This window comes from Eriocheir sinensis, unplaced genomic scaffold (assembly GCF_024679095.1).
Source record: "Eriocheir sinensis breed Jianghai 21 unplaced genomic scaffold, ASM2467909v1 Scaffold888, whole genome shotgun sequence".
NCBI lineage: Eukaryota > Metazoa > Arthropoda > Malacostraca > Decapoda > Varunidae > Eriocheir > Eriocheir sinensis.
Genome location: NW_026112261.1, coordinates 68441 through 75734, shown reverse-complemented (window position 1 = coordinate 75734; position 7294 = coordinate 68441).

Below are 7294 nucleotides of genomic sequence, written 5' to 3'. Positions count from 1 at the left end.
AAGTTAGGAGGGCACACCATTGTAATTAGTTGATGTAAGGGGAGGCAGACTTTGAAATATTACCTTGTTCAATACTTCCATTAATATCATTACTCTACTGTTAGTATTTGCGATATTACCTTCCATTATTTCGGCTGTGTTTTACTTCCCTGCATGATTCTAACTACCTCTACGACTACTCCTAATTCTACTACTACTACTACTACTACTACTACTACTACTACTTCTATTTTCTTTTTTTTACAGCTAAGGAGACAGCTCAAGGGCGTAAAGAAAAAAAAAGAAAAAAAAGGCCCCCTACTCACTGCTCCCGAACAGAGGTTAAAGGAGTCCCCAAACGAGAGGTCAATTTCGGGAGGAGAGGTGTCCTAATACCCTCCTCTTGAAAGAGTTCAAGTCGTAGGAAGGAGGAAATGCAAATGAAGGAAGATTGTTCCAGAGTTTACCAGCGTGAGGGATGAAGGAGTGAAGATGCTGGTTAACTCTTGCATAAGGGGTTTGGACAGCATAGGGATGAGCATGAGTAGAAAGTCGTGTGCAGCGGGGCCGCGGGAGGAGGGGAGGCATGCAGTCAGCAAGTTCAGAAGAGCAGTGAGCATGAAAATATCGATAGTAGATAGAAAGAGAGGCAACATGGCGGCGGAGTTTGAGAGGTAGAAGACTATCAGTATGAGGAGGAGAGCTGATGAGACGAAGAGCCTTTGATTCCACTCTGTCAAGGAGAGCTGTGTGAGTGGACCCCCTCCACACATGAGATGCATACTCCACACGAGGGCCGACAAGGCCCCTGTAAATGGATAGCAACTGTGCGGGGGAGAAGAACTGGCGGAGACGGTACAGAACGCCCAGCCTCGAGGATGCTGATTTAGTAAGAGATGAGATATGAAGTTTCCAGTTGAGATTTTGAGTTAAGGATAGACCGAGGATGTTTAGTGTTGAGGAAGGTGATAGCTGAGTGTTGTCAAAGAACAGGGGATAGTCGTTTGGAAGATTGTGTCGAGTGGATAGGTGGAGAAACTGTGTTTTTGAGGCGTTGAAGGACACCAGGTTCCTCTTGCCCCAATCGGAAATAATAGTAAGGTCTGCGGCTAAGCGTTCTGTTGCCTCCAGCCTTGAATCGTTAAGTTTCTGTAGGGTGGGTCTTCTATTTAAAGTAGTTGAGTAATGCAGAGTGGAATCATCGGCCTAGGAATGGATAGGACAATTTGTTTTGGAAAGATCATCAATGAACAACAGAAAGAGAGTGGGAGATAGGACAGAACCCTGTGGGAAGAACAGTGACCGTCTACCACCGCAGAAATAGAACGGTCAGAAAGGAAACTGGAGATAAACGTACAGAGAGAAGGATAGAAACCGTAGGAGGGTAGTTTGGAAAGCAAAGATTTGTGCCAGACCCTATCAAAAGCTTTTGTTATGTCCAGCGAAATAGCAAAGGTTTCACCGAAACGGCTAAGAGAAAATGACCAAGAGTCAGTTAGGAAGGCAAGGATATCACCAGTAGAACGCCCCTTGCGGAATCCATACTGGCGATCAGATAGAAGGTCAGAAGTGGAAAGGTGCTTTTGAATCTTCCGGTTAAGGATTGATTCAAAAGCTTTATATAGACAAGAAAGTAAAGCTATAGGACGGTAGTTTGAGGGATTGGAACGGTCACCCTTCTTAGGTACAGGCTGTATGAAGGCATACTTCCAGCAGGAAGGAAAGGTAGATGTTGACAGGCAGAGGCGAAAGAGTTTGACCAGGCAGGGTGACAGCACGGAGGCACAGTTTTTAAGGACAATAGGAGCCACTCCATCAGGTCCATAAGCCTTCTGAGGATTGAGGCCAGAGAGGGCATAGAAAACATCATTTTGAAGAATCTTTATAACAGGCATAAAAGAGTCAGAGGGGGGATAAGTAGGAGGAATATGCCCAGAATCGTCCAGAGTGGAGTTTTTAGAAAAAGTTTGAGAGAAGAGTTCAGCCTTAGAGATAGATGAGACGGCAGTGTTGCCGTCAGGACTGAGGAGTGGAGGGAAAGATGAAGAAGTGAAGTTGGAGGAGATGTTTTTGGCTAGATGCCAGAAGTCACGGGAAGAGTTAGAGAACGTAAGGTTTTGGCATTTTCTACTAATGAAAGAGTTTTTGGTTAGTCGGAGAATAGATTTTGCACGATTCCGGGCAGAAATGTAAAGTTCATAATTAGGATTAGTTTGAAGGCTCTGGTACCTTTTGTGAGCTGCCTCTCTATCGTTGACAGCACGAGAACAAATGTGATTAAACCAAGGCTTTTTAGCGTGAGGAGTAGAGAAAGAACGTGGAATGTATGTCTCCATTCCAGAGACAATCGCCTCTGTGATGCGCTGCGTACACACAGAGGGGTCTCTATCCTGGAAGCAATAATCATTCCACGGGAAATCGGAAAAGTACATCCTCAGGTCGTCCCACCGAGCTGAAGCAAAATGCCAGAAGCATCGCCTCTTCGGTGGGTCCAGAGGGTGTACAGGAGCGATAGGACAGGATGCAGAAATAAGATTGCGATCGGAGGAGCCCAAAGGAGAAAGCAGTTTGACAGAATAAGCAGAAGGGATTGAGGTAAGGAAGAGGTCTAGAATGTTGGGCCGGTCTCCAAGACGGTCGGGAATACGTGTAGGGTGCTGGACCAACTGCTCTAGATCGCTGAGGATAGCAAAGTTGTAGGCTTGTTCATCAGGCTGGTCAGTGAAAGAGGATGAAAGCCAAAGCTGGTGGTGAACATTGAAATCTCCTAGGATGGAGATTTCAGCGAAGGGAGAGTGGGTCAAGATGTGTTCCACTTTGGAGTTCAAATAGTCAAAGAATTTTACATAGTTAGTAGAGTTAGGTGAGAGATAAACAGCACAGATGTATTTAGTAATAGAATGACAATGAAGTCTTAGCTAGATGGTGGAAAATCCTGAAGAATCAAGGTTGTGGGCACGAGAGCAAGTGATGTCGTTGCGCACGTAGGCGCAACATCCAGCTTTGGATTGAAATTTAGGATAGAGATAGTAGGAGGGAACAAAGTAGAGATTGCTGTCAGTAGCCTCAGAAACCTGTTTTACGGTGAGGAAGAGAAGGTAAGGTTTAGAGGAAGAAAGATGGTGTTCCACAGAATGAAAATTAGAACGAAGACCGCGAATGTTGCAGAAATTGAGAAGAAAGAGGTTTGAGAAGTAATCAAGACACCTCTCGGGTCGGCAGCCAGAAGGGGAGTCCTCCCTGGGGGAATTTGTGGCCCCCCCCCCCAGGCGGGGACTCCGAGGCATTGCTTATTTGAGCCATTTTGAAATTTGAGTTTTTGGAAGAGGTGTGTCTGTTGTGTGAATGTAGTGTGGTGTGGATAGAGAGAGGATCTGTCTTTAGAGAGCATGCTGAACTACTCTCCGGTGTTGGTGAAACAATAGGGAAACGGTTAGTGAGGACATGGGAGGGGTCTTTGGAGGGCTTCAGCTCTCTTCTAACCTCCCATATATACCTCACCGGGAGTGGCTTGCGCCCGTTCGGTAGTGTCTTCCTACCTACTCCAGCTTTATTACTATTACTACTACTCCTACCGCTTCTATTGCTGCTAATATTACTACGACTACTACTACTACAACTACTACTACTACTACTACTACTACTACTACTGCTGCTGCTGCTACTATTACTACTACTATTACTACGACTACTACTATTAGTACCACTACTACTACTACTACTACTACTACTGCTACTACTACTACCACTACTACTACTATTATAATTACTACTACTCCTACTGATACTATTACTACTACTATTACTACGACTACTACTACTATTACCACTACTACTGCTACTACTACTACTACTACTACTACTACTACTACTACTTCTACTACACTACTACTACTACTACTACTACTACTACTACTACTACCATTTCTTAAGTTCAAACACCATAATTATTAACATCTCTATATTCCCGTTACCATTTCAAACACTATTACTTTCACGTCACCCATCGGTAACTACAAAAAAAAAAAAAAAAAAACATTTCACTATTTAAACAAAAGTAACCATCCCTTGTCTACTAACCTCATTTATTATTAACACCGAAATCATCAAAATTGTTTATTTTCAAACTATCAACCTACCACCCTAGGGAAAAAAAGACAATGGCAATACAGTAACAGATTCACAAAGTAATCTTAAAAGTTTCAGAAAGTCGCGAATGTTTTTCCATCCCTCAAATATTGCCTTTCCCTTCCTTTGGGGTTACTGGAGGGGAAAAAATATTTAAAAATAATACTAAAGTCTTTTTCAGCCCACGCCCTCCTTCACCTCCCTCCATCCTCTTTCTTTCTTTTTTCGTCCTCCTTACAACAAACAGAGAGAGGAGGAGGAGGGAGGAAGAAGAGAAGGAGGAAGAGAAGGAGGAAAAGGTAGTGAACAAAAGAATGAAAGGAGGAATAATGACAATATAAACAAGTATCATAAAAAAAAGCGGAAAAGCGGAAAACTACATTCCAAAATGAGTAAAATAAAATTCAAACTTCAGAAGGCGCGAAAAGAGTTTTAAGAAAGAGTCGAGGTGCAGCACTGTGACCCTTCCCTGCCCCCCCCCCCACCCCCATGGTGCCGGGGGGTGAGGCCCTGCTGGTGTGATGAAATATAATGCACCAATTCTCCAAACACTCGAGGAAGGGAAAAAAATACGGATTAAAGGTCTTTTATTGTATTTTGAGCCGCCACTATTTTAGTTTTTTGTTTGAATTGTCTGTTCAAGTTATTTTTTCGGCAGGTTTTCGTTAGAGTTCCTTCCTTTTATTAATTGCCCACTGCATTTTTTTCCATTTTTGTCCTTTTTCACTGTTTTTTTTTCTGTTGTATTAGCTTAACATCTTTTCTATTTCAATTTTTTGTCTCTTTTTTACTTCAATTTATCGGATGAATCTAATCACAGAATCCAAACTACACTTTTTCTACCTCGGTATATTTGTCTGTTGTACTTTTTTTTTAGCGGAACTATTCTTATTCTGATTTCATTACACATTTTCTTCTTCGGCTGAGTTTTTTTTTTTGTTTTTTTTTTACTCTGAGACAATAATCTGGTCCGATTACATATACGGCTGTACCACGTCGCCTTATTCTACCCTCGTTCTTTTTCTGGTGTACTTATTTTGGTGATACGTAGTGCTCACATGCTTCATCCTTTCTAATTTAACTTTGTATATTGAATTTGTTGGAGTAATTTACTTATGGAGTCATAATAACACCTTTCCTACCTCCCCGTGTGTTATTTTCTGTATTGTATATTAAAAAGGAATAAATAGGCAAGGTGTTCTCATTCCACTATTTAACGGAAGAATATATCTATTATAAGTTCATTCCACTCTCTCTATATTCTGCTCCAAAGCATACTTTCACATTTTTAAAGCAGAAGATAAATATGGTCATTACTCCAACTCCTTTATTTCCAGTGCAATACTCAGTTTTTTTGCTTAATAGCCAAGGAATATACATTGCTACTGATTGGATCTCTTTTTTTTTACGTCCCTTTTATTTCAACCTTCAGGAGGAAGAATGTGTATTGAAACACGTGTCGGCGAGAAGCAGATACCTTACACACTTGTATTTCTATGTTATATTACGGAAACCTGTTACGCTTTTCACCTCTTTCAATTTTCTTACTCGCCTACTCGTTACTTTTCTTTTTAGCGTTAGGTCATGAGAGTAAACAATCTAGTCTCGTTTGTTCATTCATTTTTCCAATTATTCTTCATGAAACAGCAACAAACATTTTCAGTTTTCCTTTTCTCTCCTCTTGTTTCGCATCAACCAGTTTACACACACCTGTTCTCGTTTGTATCAATAAAGAAGCATAAAAGTGCCGTGTGTGTGTTTGTGTATGTGTGTGTGTGTGTGTTTCAGTAATATAAATTTTCGTCCTAAATGATCTTAGTTCCTTGAAAATCTCTCTCTCTCTCTCTCTCTCTCTCTCTCTCTCTCTCTCTCTCTCTCTGCTGAGAGAAGGTCGTGACCTCACCCCGCTGCGCCCCACAACATCGCTTGCCCTGTGTTTTCGTCGTGCTCTTGGGCGTTTGTGTGTTCTCGCTTGTGGACCTTGTGTGTTGCCTGTGATTTCCCGACACGTGTTTGGTGTGTGTTCGCTTGTGGTTTCTGCCTGTGGTTGCCTCTGTGATTTGTTTTTCCGGTGTTTTTGCGTGTGATCTGGCTGTCTCCGGGTGTTCTGCGTGGGGTTCAGAGTGATTCAAGTGTGTTGTGTTTCCGGTGTTTTTGCGTGTGATCTGGCTGTTTCCGGGTGTTCTGCGTGGGTTTCAGAGTGATTCAAGTGTGTTGTGTTTCCGGTGTTTTTTGCGTGTGATCTGGCTGTTTCCGGGTGTTCTGCGTGGGTTTCAGAGTGATTCAAGTGCGTTGTGTTTCCGGTGTTTTTGCGTGTGATCTGGCTGTTTCCGGGTGTTCTGCGTGGGTTTCAGAGTGATTCAAGAGTGTTGTGTTTCCGGTGTTTTTGCGTGTGATCTGGCTGTTTCCGGGTGTTCTGCGTGGGTTTCAGAGTGATTCAAGTGTGTTGTGTTTCCGGTGTTTTTGCGTGTGATTTGGCTGCTTCTAAGTGTACTGCGTGGGTTTCAGAGCGTTTTGAGTGTGCTGTTTTGTTTCCGGTGTTTCTGCGTGTGATTTGGCTGTTTTCGAGTGTTCTGCGTTTCGAGTGTGTTGTGTTTCCAGTGTTTTTACGTGTGATTTGGATGTTTATAGTGCTCTGCGTGGGTTTCAGAGTGTTTTGAGTGTGCTGTTGTTCTTCCGGTGTTTTTGCGAGTGACTTGAGGGTGTTTAGTCGTGCTTGTGCTTGGGTTTCTGAGTGTTTCGTGTGTCCCGAGTGTGACTGTGTGTTCCCGAGTGTCTCACGCGTGAATTGGGTGTGTCGACAACCCACCCTTTGAATTCCCTGAGGATTCAATCTGCTCCTCCTCATTACACCCTCTTTAAATCCCCTAGAGGATTAACACTTCCTACACCCCTTTCCCTCACCTCACCTAAGCCCCCCCCCACCCTCGCTCACCTCACATCCCTTTTGCTCCTCCTCATCCCCTAGAGGATTAGCCCTTCCTACTCCTCCCTACCTCTACATATTTCTAAACCCTCCCCCCCTCACTCACCTTACCTCACATCCTATTTACCCATCCCTTCACCCACCTTACCTCGCCTCTTTCTTAACCTTTCTTGTTCTCACACACCTCACTCACCTCACATCCCTTCCTACTCCTCCTCTCTCCCACTTACCTCCTTTCCCTCACATCTCTTCCTACTCCTC